This window comes from Orcinus orca, chromosome 21, assembly GCF_937001465.1.
Source record: "Orcinus orca chromosome 21, mOrcOrc1.1, whole genome shotgun sequence".
Lineage (NCBI taxonomy): Eukaryota > Metazoa > Chordata > Mammalia > Artiodactyla > Delphinidae > Orcinus > Orcinus orca.
The window spans coordinates 32,828,530-32,843,636 of NC_064579.1; positions in this window are offsets into that span (position 1 = coordinate 32,828,530).

Below are 15,107 nucleotides of genomic sequence, written 5' to 3' on the forward strand. Positions count from 1 at the left end.
CTTCTCCCTTAACTCCCCAAATTTAAATCTGTGTTCAAAGGCAAGTATGTGTGTGTACAGGCATGCCTTGTTTTATTGCGTTTTGCTTTATTGTGCTTTGCAGATATTGTGGGTGTTTTTTGTTTGTTTTTCTGTGTGTTTGATTTTTTTTAACTAAAAAAAATTTTTTTACAAATTGAAGGTTTGTGGCGACCCGTGTAGAGCAAGTCTACTGGTGTCATTTTTCCAACGTTTGTTCACTTTGTGTCTCTGTATCACATTTTGGCAATTCTCAGATTATTTCAAGCTTTTTCATTTTTGTTGTATTTGTTATGGTGATCTGTAATCAGTGATCTTTGATGTTACTACGTCATTGTTTTGGGATGCCAAGAACCACATCCATGTAAGGTGGAGAAGTTAATCGATAAATGTGTTCTGACTGCTCCACTAACCAGCTGTTCCCCCCATCTCTCTCCTTCTCCTCGGGTCTCCATATTCTCTGAGACACAACAGTATTGAAATTAGGCCAGTTAATAGCCCTACAATGGTCTCTAAGTGTTCAAGTGAAGAGAAGAGTCACACCCCTCTCACTTTAAATCAAAAGGTATACATAATTAAGGCTAGAGAGGGAAGCGTGGCAGAAGCGGAGACAGGCTGCAAGCTAGGGTTCTTGCACCAAACAGCCAGGTTGTAAGGGCAAAGAGAAAGTTCTTGAAGAAAATTAAAACTGCTCCTCCAGTGAACACATAAATGATAAGAAAGCAAAACATTTCTTTTGCTGATACGAAGAAAGTTTTAGTGATCTGGTTAGAGCATCACATCAGCCACAATATTCCCTCAAGCCAAAGCCTAATCCAGAGCAAAGCCCCAACTCTCTTCAGTTCTGTGAAGGCTGAGAGAGGTGAGGAAGCTGCAGAAGGAAAGTTGGAAGCTGGCGGAGGTTGGCTCATGAGGTTTAAGGAAAGAAGCCGTCTCCATAACGTGAGAGTGCCAGGTGAAGCAGCAAGTGCTGAGGTAGCAGCTGCAGCAAGTTACCCAGCAGACCCGGCTAAGATAATTCATGATGGTGGCTGCACTAAACCACAGATTTTTAATGTGGAGAAAACAGCCTTCTGTTGGAAAAAGATGCCATCTAGGACTTTCCTAGCTAGAGAGGAGAAGTCAGTGCCTGGCTTCAAAATGCAAAGGACAGGCTGACTCTCATGTTAGGGGCTAATGCAGCTGGTGACTTGAAGTTTAACTCGATGCTCAGTTACCATTCTGAAGCCCCTAGGGCCCTTCTTCTAAATCTGCTCCGCGTGTGCTCTTTAAATGGAACAATAAAGCCTGGATAACATCCCATCTGTTTACAACATGGTGTACTGGGTATTTTAAGCCCATTGTTAAACCTACTGCTCAGAAGAAAAAACTTCTTTTCAAAATATTACTGCACATTGACAAATGCACCTGGTCTGAAGCTCTGAAGGAGACATACAATGAGATAAAAGTTGTCGTGCCAGCTAACAACATCCATTCTGCAGCCCATGGATCACAGAGTAATTTCTACTTTCAAGTCTTATTAGTTAAGAAATATATTTTGTAAGGCTATCGTTACCATAGAGAATGATTCCTCTGAGGAATCTGGGTAAAGTCAACTGAAAACCTTCTGGAAAGGATTCACCGTTCTAGATGCCATTAAGAACATTCGTGGTTCATAAGAAGTCAGAATAGAAGCATACACAGGAGTTTGGAGGTAGTTGATTCCAGCCCTCACAGATGACATCGATGGGTTCAAGACTTCAGTGGAGGAAGTCAGTGAAGATGTAGGAATAGTAAGAGAACTAGAATTAGAAGTGGAGCCTGGAGATGTGACTGAATTTGCCGCAATCTCAGCATAAAACTTGAATGGTTGAGGAGTTGTTTCTAATAGATGAGCGAGAAAGTGGTTTCTTGAGATGGAATCTCCTCCTGATGAAGATGCTGTGAAGATTGAAATGACAACAAAGGATTTAGAATATCCCACAAACTTAGTTAATAAAGAGCGGCAGGGTATGAGATACTGACTCCAATTTTGAAAGAAGCTCCATTTTGGTTAAAATGCTATCAAACAGAACTGCAGGCTACAGAGAGATCATTCGTGAAAGGAAGAGTCAGTCAATGTTGCAAATTCACGGGCGTCTTATTTTAAGAAATTGTCACGGCCATCCCAGCCTTTAGCAATCACCACCCTGATCAGACAGCAGCATCAGCACTGAGGCAAGACCCTCCGCCAATGGAAAGATCACGACTTCCTGAAGGCTCAGGTGATAACAGTTTATAGCAATAATTTTACATTTTCTTAGACATAAGGCTGTTGCACACTTAGTAGACTACAGTATTTTGTAAACATAATTTTATATGCACTGGGAACCCGAAAAAAATCTTGTGACTTGCTTTGTTGCAATGGTCTGGAAAAGAACCCACAGTATCTCCAGGTACCCTGTATGTATATTAAAGCGTATATGTGTATGTATGTGTGTGTGTGTGTGTGTGTGTGTGTATATATATATATATATATATATATATATAAATACAAACATTGTTATCTAGGTATATTATATATGTATGAAAATAAATGGATAAGTGAATGAATGTGCGCATCCCAGTTTAATTAACAGTTCCATGTGTGTATTAAAGTTGTCATTGATTTCAGGAAGACTTTATGACTGTTCAGTAGATTTTTATACCTCCCAATAGAAATCCACGACACGAAGGGTTCTTTGAAGAGTCTGGTACTTACTAGTTATGAATTAAGTAAGTGCTTAGAATGCTGACGGTGATACATTTTTATCATCAACCCAATTAACTTAATTGCTTTTCTCCTAAATGTGACACTTGTGAATAATTACAATAGGACAATTTTCCCACCCAACACTCTATTTTCTGATGGTTGTTCTTCTGTTGCTTATGTGGAAGTTATTCCTAAAAACTGAAAAGAAAATTTTAAGTACTAATTTGTTAAGCTCAGTGGCTGCAGTGACATTTTTCTTGTGTACTTGTCTTCCTTAGCAGTTATGTCCATCTCCTGGTTTTGACTGTGACTTTTACATCAGTTACAGCAGAGGTTTATTTACGACTGCCTGCAGTGTTCTACAGTCATCTAGCTTTCTCTCAGACATCCCTAATATAACCTGTCAAAAATTCAGCTCAACTTACTGTAAGACCACAGACTTGTTTTTTTCTTTTGGCTAAGTAATGTTGGCAAGCCCTTTTTTGTTTAATTTTAGCTTTATGTTTTTTTACCTGATACTGTATTTTTATTTCATATCTATTGGACCTGTAGACACTTTTCTTAGTGATTTCTTTTTTACTGAGGTATAATTGAAACATAACATTAGATTAGTTTCAGGTGTACAACATAATGATTTGATATATGTGTATACTGCAAAATGATCACCACAGTAAATCTAGGTAACATCTGTTATAGTAACATAATTACAAAATTTTTTTCTTGTGATGAGAAATTTTAAGGTCTGTTCTCTTAGCAATTTGAACACCTTTCAGACAGGCAATGCGATATAATTAACTGTAGTCTCCATGCTGTACATTACGTCAGGATCACTTATTTTATAACTGGAAGTTTGTACCTTTTGATCCCCTTTACCCATTTGCCCACCTCCCCTACTGACACCTCTGGCAGCCATCAGTCTGTTCTCTGTATCTATGAGCTTGGTTTTTGTTTTTGTTTCTTTTTAAGATTCCACACGTAAGTGACTTACTTCTTCTGACTTATCTCACTTAGCATAATGCCCTCAATATCCATCCATGTTGTCAGAAATAGAAAGATTTCATTATTTTTATGGCTGGATAATAGTCCATTGTACATAAATACCACCTTTTTTTATCCATGCATCCATCGATGGACACTCAGGTTGTTTCCATTACTTAAGTTCATTTTCTCCTGGGGAATTCCTGCCCCTCCACCAGTTTACATACTCCTCCGCCCCCAAGTACTGTGCTTCCATTGGGTTTAGATTACTTTACTCTTCTTTAGGTCTAAACAACTAATAATCATGATACACTTGAGGAGAGCTGTAGCAGGAAAAATATATACTACAGCAAGGAAGTAGATAAATGGAATTTATAGGAAACAGAGGTAAAGCCACGAACAGAATAAAAGCTTTTGTTAAGAAGCTATGAAGTCTGTTCTCAAAGTTCCAACAGTAGAAATTGAATCCAGTAAACAAAAGAGGAGGCTATAAAAAGGGAATGTTCATAAAAACGACAAAATACTGTTGAGAATTTAAAATATGCTAGCAAAAGTTTTAAAAATCAGATTTTAGGTGGAAAAAATGGAAATCTAAAGGAAAATAGAATAAAAATAGAAGTAGTATTAGAAAGGTAGACTGAGGTAAGAAAACTAAAATACCAATTTAGGAGGTTCAATAACAAATTATTTTCATTCTAGGGAGAGAAAACCAGATTTCATATAATGGTACTGGGATGGGGGATAGAAGTGGGTAGAATAGAATAGAATAGAATAAGAAATAACTTATACCAAATTTTTTTTTTAGAACTGAAGGACAACAGTTTCTAGATTGATAAGGACCACCAGTTACCTAATACAATGTGTGGAAGAATGCTTTCCTCATGATACATTATTATGAAATTTCAGACTGTCACAGGTAGAGAGAAAATCCCAAAAGTTTCCAGAGAAAATATAGACCCCATAGAGAGGAGTGGGCTTCAAACTCGTAGTTATGAGCCTTCTAACAACATTGATGTCTAACTGACTGTGGAAGAAAATGTCTTAGTATACAAAGTAAAACAGTCACTAACCTGGAATTCCATACCCTGCCAAACTATTAAGTGTGAAAATAAAATGAAGATACTTATCAGCTATACCAGTTTTCAAAAATGTTTCTTCCCCTGAACACTTTCTCGGGAGATTATAGGAAGATATTCTCAAGGATAAATAAGTAAATAAATAAATAGGAAGATGGGGTGCAGGAAATCGGGCTTCAACCTAGGAAGAACGTGAAAGTAATTACTTCTCAGGATGGTGTTTGCGGAATGTCAAAGTGACATGAAGGGGATTGCCAAAATGACAGTGTACAGCATGCTTTAAAAGCAATGAAATATCAATAAAAAATAATAGTAAAATTAACAGCAGCAATAACAACAACAACAATAATAAGCGAATTGATAGATTACTTCATGTGTTTGACCATGTTGTAAAACTACCTTTCTGTCAGAGCGTTCAGGGGGCAACAGTGATAGGTACATAGAGCAATAAATCAACACACACAGACACACACACACACAAAGACAAGAAGTAGGACTTCCCTACTGGAGGGTTTCCTCAAAAACAGGTACATCAGAAGAAAATCACAATATTGTCCGTGGTTCAGTTTTGAATAATATTGGTTTAAAATTCTGATACAACTCATAAAAGGCTGTGTGTGTGTGTTTTAAAGGAAAAGGAAACCTAAATCCTCCTTTTTCTTTTTTGGAAGGTATTACCTACTCTCCAAAATTGAGAAATCAAGAAATAGCACTTTAAGCACACTGTTTGGAAATATTATGGTAAATACCATGAAATCCGCCACATGTTGAAAGTGGCTCCCAGATTTAGATAGCTGTATGTTACTAGACTTAAAGTATACTTGACTTGTCAAACTATATATTTATTTGATAACAAGGCAGGTAAATTTTTAAATGGTATGATGGAAACAGGGAAGAATCAAGTATGTTTTCATGAGCACCAAATTACCACATATTCAAAGGATAACCTCAAACTAGCAAGACAGTGTTTGTTGTTTGTTTTCTGATTTAGATTTTGTATCAACAAATATCTTTCCAATCCTAGTTTTTATCCAGTGAAAGAATAAATTAATAGCATCCAAATTTCTCATCTTAAGAACATTGTAAAATTTTCTCTAAATTTAAAATAATTAAACCAACACTTTGTATTCAGTGACATATACAGAGGTGAAATAAAGCAGTGCCCCGCTCAGATCTTCTAGAAGTTCATTGCATCCACCTTTCATTCTTCCATGTGGAGCTCTGGCTGCACTTTTTTTCCATTTTCTGCTCATTCAAATTATCCGCTGTACTCTTATCCCTCTGAGATCTTATTAAGTGAGTGTCGCGAACAGATCTGAGAAACAAAATATTTTATGTAAGATGCACAAAGGAGCTAATTATAGCACAGTGACTTTATGTTGTAGCATGTATGTATTCTGGCAAGATAACTACCGAAGGAAGGGATCTAATAGTGAGAATTACAGGGAGCTGTGACTGTCCGGGATCTGTTTCTGGCAGATGGGTCCCTCAGACCATTTATCTCACATTCCTGCACATGGGGCAGGTACTATGTCCTGCACACACCCTTTTGCAGTGTAATTGTTCAAACATACACCAGGAGAGATTTCCAGTGCTTGTTTGTTTTTAATAAAGATAGATTGCTCTGGAGTATTTTTTCCTTGCAAGTCAAGAATTCTCTAGTTTTTGAACTTGAGCCCTTTAGGCAGACAGACTGTGAGACCTTCATAGCAGTCTCTCTTTGCTGGCTTTGCTACTTACCAAGTTATCATTTATTCAGAAATACTTTGTTATGGGTCCCATTTCAGGCACTCACAGTACCAGTATCCCAGATGCTTCTACAAGGCAAGAACTTAGACTGAACTTCAAGAGATGCTGAATAATAAATAGTGTGACATTAAGTTCCATATATAAGTTGCTAAGGTTTATTCATTATAATTATTTTCCTAAGTTTTAGAGAAATGGCATTAAAATATTTTTTTAAGATTTCTCTTTTTTTCCTCAAAGTATTTGCGTTACCTATTCTTTACTTGGTATCTACCAAAGACATTTGAAGTTAACTATCAAACTTCTATCTGCAAAATCACAGGGGAATCTACTTACCAGAGGGAGAGGACTTTTCTAAACTTTAATTTAAGCATATGGCTGTTAAAGTGCTGTTATTCCCTTTGACAAAGTCTAGTAGTATGCTATTTTAATTGGTTATACGTGAAGCTTGATTATGAAAAATATCCTTGTCTCTTCTGGCTAACAACTGTTTTATGATCTAAACAACTCTCTTTTTGAGAAGTGACATAATTTTGAAGTAAAGTTTTATAATAAAATAGCGATGTGATATTTGATTAATATATTTGAGAATTTTTTTTTGTCTTAAAAATGAGAAGCTAATCTTGGGAACAGGCTAGGACAAAATCAATGCAGTTTTGCAGAAGTGGAGCTCAGGAAATATTTTAAAATTAAACTCCCTAACAATCTAGTCCTACATATGAAATATCCTTAAATGTCCTTAATTTTCATAACATTCAACCCAAAGGCCCGTAAGACAAAAGAATCAGGTCTAAAAGTTTTAATACTCAAAAGTTTAGACCAAATAATAATTAAATGGCTAAATACTCAAAATGTTATACCAAATAATATTTGGACTAAATAATAAATGACTATGTAACAGTATACTTATCTTAGTAAAAATAAGTGAGGATAGTATTTATGCCATTGTTATGACAAGACTTTAAGGCACATTGTATATCTAGCATCTTTTTGTTGGTGAATTTTAAACCATTTTTTGTTTACAAATCAAAAATAAGTTTTAATTGATTCAGTGATAGTCATATATAAAAGGTAAACATGACTTAGTAATAATATTCCTCTCATTTTTCTTTTTTTACATTTCTTTTAGACATTTGGGAAATTAACAGCTAAAAATATTGACATAGCTCAACATTGAAGGGGTTTTCGTTGCTGCTGTTGTTTTAGATTTTCCAGCTTAAGTAGCTAGATTCTGCAATGGATTAAATGTTTGTGTCCCCCAGATTTCATAAATTGAAATCTAATCTGTGATGATGGTATTTAAGGTGTGTGATGGTATTTAAGGTGGGACCTTTGGGAGGTGATTTGATCTTCAGGGCAGAGCCCTCATGAGTGGGATTAGTGCCCTTATAAAAAAGACCTGAGAAAACTCTCTCACCCCTTCCATCATATAAGGACACAGGGAAAAGACGGATCTGTCGACCGGAAAGTAGGCTCTTACCAGGCACTGAGTCTGCCAGCAACTTGATCTTGGGCTTCCCATCCTCCAGAAATATGTTTGACGATGGCTCTTTCTTCTCCATTGTGGAATCCAAGTTCCAAACTCACTTCATCTGCAGTATAGACAAATGTAGGCTTCCTTCTTAAGTCCCTGGCTTCCCGATTCAAGGGGAACCATATTAGGTTCTTGGAGAAGCTGTCTCCCCATACTCTGTGTGAATCTAGAAATTTATGGGTCATAGAATTTAAAGAAGTCTTTAAGTCTGCCCAGCTCAGTGTTACTCCCAAAACAAAATATTTTATTCTTTATCACATATCTATAGTTTTCTGAGCAATAATTAAATAATTTATGTGTCCTTTGGATTTACCTACCATTTAGCCAGGTCATTCTTTTAGAGATCATTTAATAATGATTATGATATCTAATACTTATTTTATAATTAATATATTTTCTGATACTTAAATGATCCTCTTTGTAATATTTTCTTAGAGCTTAGTTTTACACCGTGGAAATGGTCAAATAAATCTACATTTCCCAGCAATAGCCCTTTAAATGGGTTTCTTTTTTCCTAGGTAAACCTTCTCAAATACCTCAATAATTCTCTGTATATTCACTGTAAACTCTCTGTATTTCAGGCACCCAGAAACACTAGTTATTCTCTTTTAGACTCCTTTCAGTTTATTATATCCTTTAATGCTAAGTTTGAACTGAATTCTTTTTTTAATCTATTGAAACTGAGAAATCTAACATTCTCAGCAAACTGAGGATTCCCCTTCCTGGAAACAAACCTCATGTCATCATTGTCAAATTAGTTGGATTTGGCTTATTAACAGTTTTTCAAGTCATTCTGTTTAATTACTTTTTAATATCTGTCCCATGATTGAATGTGCCTTTCATTTAAATGTTTAGTGGTATAAGATGTGTGTGTAATGCATTTGCATCTGATTGGAGAAATCTTAGTTTCTGTACAAATGAGGTACTGTTGGATAACTGTTCCTTTAAATATCAACTTTAATAATTACATATGACAGTTACATAGTTCCTTTGTAAAATATTGATAGTTCTAGATAATTATGATGATCTGAGATTAAGCAGTTAGAAATCATAGAAACAGAAGGATATACTTAAAATAATTCACCAAGCTGTTCCCAAGGACACATTTTTCAGTATTTTGTGGTAATAAACTGATTTTTTCAAAAAATTGATTTCGATGATCCAAGAAATCTTTCTCCAGTTGACTAATTCACATTCTGACTTAAAACTTATTTCCAATATCAACGTCCCTACAAAGTTGTCTCTGACCCTCTTAAGGTAGATTAGTTAGTTCCCTGAACTTCTTTGTTCTTGCAGTGTCACAGATCAGCTATCCTGATACACTAACACTGATACACTGACAGATGCACTGAACAATTTTACAGTGTTTATACAGTTTGTTATTATTCTCTTTGGGTGTCTCTCTCCCTGACCAGACTGGCTGCATGAGAGCAGGGATCCTATGGGCTGGTATAGATTAAGGTCCAGTTAATACTTGTTGAATATCTAAATGAGTGAATGGATAATGAAATGAATGAACAGATGGATAAACACAATTTACTTAAATTTTAAATTAATTTGAGTAGCTTTAAAGAGTATGAAGCATATCTATTTTATAATAGTTTAAACTTTTCAAATGAAAATTTAAAATATGTTTCATCCAGAAATATGTTTATGAGTGATACAGATGTTCTCAATTAAATCTTCTTAGAAATTTAATTATTACTAACTTGTTTATATTCACATGAAATTGGAATTAAAGTTTGATACAGAACTATGGTCAGATTCCATATTCCAGTTCCGATAAGGAACTGACCTACTCCTCTGCCTACATTGTAGAATAGAAATAATACCATACTTGAAAAGAAATTTTTACGGCAAGTCTTCACAAAGAATCATATAATTTGCGTTTATTTATAGATAATTCTGTTAAATATAACAGTCATACAGAAAATGCACAAAGCATAAATGTACAACTTAATGAATTATCTTCCTTCTGGAATGCATGTGAACCCATTTTGGGGGGTAGGTACCTGTGAGTAAGTCACAGGGAGTCTGATCATAGCCTCTAGTGGATAAGGTCAAGCTGTTTTCTGAAGTGGTTGTACCAGTTTTCACTTCCATCAGCAGTGCAAGAGAATGCCTTTTGCTATACATCCTTGCTAACGTGGGATATCCAGTCCTTTATTTTTTTTTAATAAAGAAATTATTTATTTATTCATTCATTTTTGGCTGCATTGGGTCTTCGTTGCTGCGCGCGGGCTTTCTCGCTCGTTGTGGCGAGCGGGAGGCTACTCTTCGTTGCGGTGTGCGGGCTTCTCATTGCGGTGGCTTCTCTTGTTGTGGAGCACGGGCTCTAGGCGCACAGGCTTCAGTAGTTCTGGCACATGGGCTCAGTAGTTGTGGCTTGTGGGCTCTAGAGCGCAGGCTCAGTTGTTGTGGGGCACGGGCTTTGTTGCTTGGCGGCATGTGGGATCTTCCCGGACCAGGGCTCAAACCCGTGCCCCCTGCACTGGCAGGCGGATTCTTAACCACTGCGCCACCAGGGAAGTCTTCCAGTCCTTTTAATTTTAGCTGTTCTGGTATGTGTGGTTTTATCTATTTCGCTTACTGAATTCAGGCTAATAGTACGTGGTCATACATACTGAAATGTTATTACATTTAGAAAAACATCCATATCTAGCTTTCTTACTTTCTCTAATGTTTAAGCTAGGCTAATGCTTGTAAAGTACTTGTAACCAACTCTCAATAATTAAGCAAAATTATTTTCTGAAGTACTTGTTCCTTAGTCTGATTTTACCTTTGCCAAATGAAATGCCATCTTTTAGAATATAAACGTAAATTATAAAGTACCCTGTTAACCTCCCTGTAAGTTATTTTTATTCAATAAGAGTCTTTCTCCATTTCATTAAGGTACCTTTTTCCCTATGCAAATCACTTCACTAGGAGAAATTGTTAAGCACGCAGCACTTGTGTATAGTTTTCTCATTTTTTATTTGTCACAAAATACGTTGAAATGTAAAAAATTTGTCTGAATTTTCTTCCCAAAGTATTTCCTGAAGTTATGAGTACACAGTTTCATAACCATTTTGCTGTTGATACTTCCTCAATGTCTGGTGATCCTTGGTTCCCTTTATACTTGAATAAGGTGATATTAAAAAACAACAATTGTGAGCTTTACAGGCAAAATAAAATCATGTTATTAAACAGGTTTTGGAGGAGGTAAATATTACTTTCTGGGAATGCAAAGAATACCAAAATGAGGCAGGCTTTGCTTTGGAGTAGCTTTTCTGAAGCCAGCTGTTCTACGTTTCTCAGAACAATGTCTTCAGCGTTTGTTTGCTGGTTTATTTGTAAGAAATTCTGTTTTTGCCACAGGGTGAACGTGTGATGGTTGGGTCTTCCGCAAACCAGAGTAGAGAAGCGTAGATCAGGAACTGTTTTCAGTTCCCTGGTTCACTAGAAACTTCCAAATATGCTGACCTTTCTCTCCTGATTCTGCAGGTTCTGCTCCTTCTTCCAGTCCTTTTTTGCCCTATTTGTTTTTTCTGTGCTGTGGCAGCTTCTGATTAGTTTTGGGAGCCGTGATGTATCCACTCTTACTTCATCTTCCAGAGACGTCTTGGAATATCTTGCTCTTGATATTTTCTTCCTGATTCCCTTTGTTGTCCAGAAATTTATCTTTTTCTCCTCTCCTGTCACTTCAATGGGATTTTATTAAGGAGAAACAATAAACTCACGTTCTGAGCGTATCTTACTGGTTTCAAACAGAAACTCGCTTATTTGTTTTAGCTTTGGTGGTAAGGAAAACTTAGAGAATCAGACAGGTGTCTTCTTCAGTGAGCATTTTGTTTTACCTATGAATGGGTTATAACAATTTTGAGAGATAGGACCCTTATCACATTTCTTGATTTAATGTTGTCACATACAACTGGATTCTATTTTCTCACATTTTGTATGTAATTTTGTTAAGTATACCAAAAAGTCAGAAGGGACAGTAATTTTCTTTTTAATTACATTCATTGCTGGCTTCTCTTGCCAAAGTTACGTTTTGTTTCCTATACTGAATGGATACATTTCAGTTTTTTTCTATGCTAAACAATAAAAGCATGGGGATTAACCAAACTTTAAACACTTGTCCGCAATCAGCTATAAAATCTTCTGGGACTAGGGACTTTTGAGAATGGTGTAACTTTGATAACTTTCTCATTTTTTTCTCCTCATTTGTCTCTGCTCATGTATTCCACAAGAAGTAATGTAAGAGCCATTCTTATGTAAAAAGCTTGCACAGGATATATATGGAGTGCACGGAATAAAACATGAAGCAGGTCCCCTGCACACACACGTATATGCACCCTTTGAACTTTCACACACATTCTTTCCCTCTCTCCCTCCCTTCTTCTCTCCCAGCTTCCTTCCCCAGAGGTGATGGTTTTTATCCTTCCTCCTCTTTTTCTGTACATTTCCACACATCATTATTCTTTTGTGCTCCCCAAAGTGTGTCATTCTGCGTTACATTTCCCTTACAAGCTTACTTTGAAGAGCTCTCCATGACTGATCATGTAACCTTATCTTTCTTTGTCACACTTCTTCATTTTTATTGTCATTTGTTTTGTTCTGATTTATGCCATTTAGTTTGTATTCCTGTATATCTTGCTTGCTTGTTGGTCATCTTTTATATGTACTTAGATTGTTTGGTGTCATTTGTCTAGTATTTTGAAATTTTGTACCTTATTTCTTGTTCTCTAAATGGTATTGCTATATTTAACACATATATTTAAACATTTAAAAAAATTAGTTTCCAGAGTTAATTGTCATTTCTGTTCTCTGCAACCCCCGTCTTAACATGCTTTCCTTACTCTCAATCCAGACTCCCAAATTCTGTCCTAGGGAACATCTGGGAATGAAGAAAGCCTCGTGGTACCATTTTTCTTTTAAGTTCTATACTTCAGTTTTCCCTTCACCTGTCACTGTTTCTTACAATGTAAATCTTCCTCTGGGTGGTGGAGTTTTCTGTTTCTCCTCTGCAAACCTGTTTTGTTGGCATCCTTTTGAAGGCTAGTTTGACAGAGAATAGGATTCTGTGTTCGAACCACTTTTTAATCAGAAATTTGAAGAGAGTTTGACATTTTCATTGGTGTCCAATGTTGCTGAGGATAATTCTCATAATTCTGAAGCAAGTCTGTTTATTGTTCCTTTGTCACATTCTTGGTTTAATTTTTATCTTTCCTCCCCAAGTCATTACATTCTTAAATATTTCATGATTCTGACATATTGGTTCATCTCTCATTTTCAAAACTTCTTGTCTCTGAAAATATTTTTCCATTGTTTTTACACTTTAACAGCCTAACTGGCCTCAAAATGACTAAGTAAGAACCATTCTCCTGTTAAATATTTTTAACATTCTGTTGTCATGTAGCATTTACTAACGATTTTATGCCTTTTTGCTCTTAACACCCTTTATAGTTTAACTATTTTTTCTACTTATATGGGAGTAGGGGCATTTTTTCCTTCCATTAGCATTTTCCCCAAGATATGTCCAGATATGAATCTCTTTACATTTATTTTGCCTTTTACATAATGAGCCTTTTCAGTTTGCCAAGCACAGATCCTTTTTTTTTGTTTCCAGCCCACTAACCTTGCCTTTAGCTATACCACCTTTTATTGCTTCTCTTTCGTTTGTCCTGTTTTCTTCTTTTATAAGACCTGTAATTATGGGGTTTGAGTTTCCCGTGAATTGTCCTCCATACTGACTGCTGCTTTCTCAATATTTCCATTTCTTTTTTTCTTTTTCCTCTGAATTTAAAAAAGTATTTCTTAAATAAATCATCTAGTATTCTGTTTTGCTTTTTTCAGGTGCCTTTTCTACTCTAATCAGCTGATCAGTTAAGGAAGTCTCACTCTTATTCAGACACACACACACACACACACACACACACAGCCTTTATCCACACAAATACTGCCTCGAGAAAAAAAAAATCTGGCTGACAGAGGTACAGACATAAAGTTTAAGCTCCTTATTAATAGTGCAAACATATGATTGTACTTCTATGCTCAAAATCAATTCCTGTTTAAAATCTAGTTCATGATTTTGAGATGGGTTGTTAATTAGTAGTATTTGCTGAATGTTCGTAGGACATTTATTAAACCGTACATCGTTGAATATTAGATGTTTTATTGTACTTGGTGCTTTAAATGGCTCATTTTATCTAATCTTCACAATAATATTACCATCCAAAGTTTATATATGTACAACTTGTCCAGGGCCACAGGATTGTTTTTGGATTCCAATGCTAAGTGATTTATTTCAGATTCTCCTCGTTTGAAGAAAATTTCAAAATATAATGATGCTCATTAAAAAAAAGAAACTGGCTTGAAGAAGGATAAACATAAGCTTTAGGCAATTCAAGAACTTTCCTATTTACTTTACAATTAAGATTGTAAAATATTTTCAACTTTTACTAACTTGTAAGTGCATAATTTATATTACAGTATTTATAAACTTCATAGAAAATAGCCAAGAGAAGATACTTAGTCTGAAGACCCGTAAGTACCTAAGTTTTTAATAGCTAAGCTTGTTTGGAAATTTACTGAAAAACCATTATGTATAATTTTAGCATTGACCATTAAATAAACTTTGTTTAAAAGGTTAAAAGTTATGTAAAATCCAGCAGAGAAAACTTTACAGAGACAAAAGGAGTGTTTTAAAAGCTTAATAGAAGGAACTGTATCATACAAACAAATGTTCTTTTAAAGATCTTATTTACTCTTTTAAAATAAAGTAAAAGGAAAGGGAATATGTGTATTTACTGAACTCTAACTTACATGATTTATTTACAGCAAACTTACAAGAGTTGTATAACACTCCTTTGCTCTCATAAGAAGACTGTGGCTCTGGAGAAATAAATGACTTTGATCAAAATTAATTGAATAATAAATGACCACTAATCTTCAAGCCTGATGTGTTCCATCTCTTTCCACTAACCATTCCTCTTCCTCATTAGCAGTGTTTTAAAACCTAGAAATCCAAAATATCGAGCCTGTTAACATTTGCCTCTTAAATTTC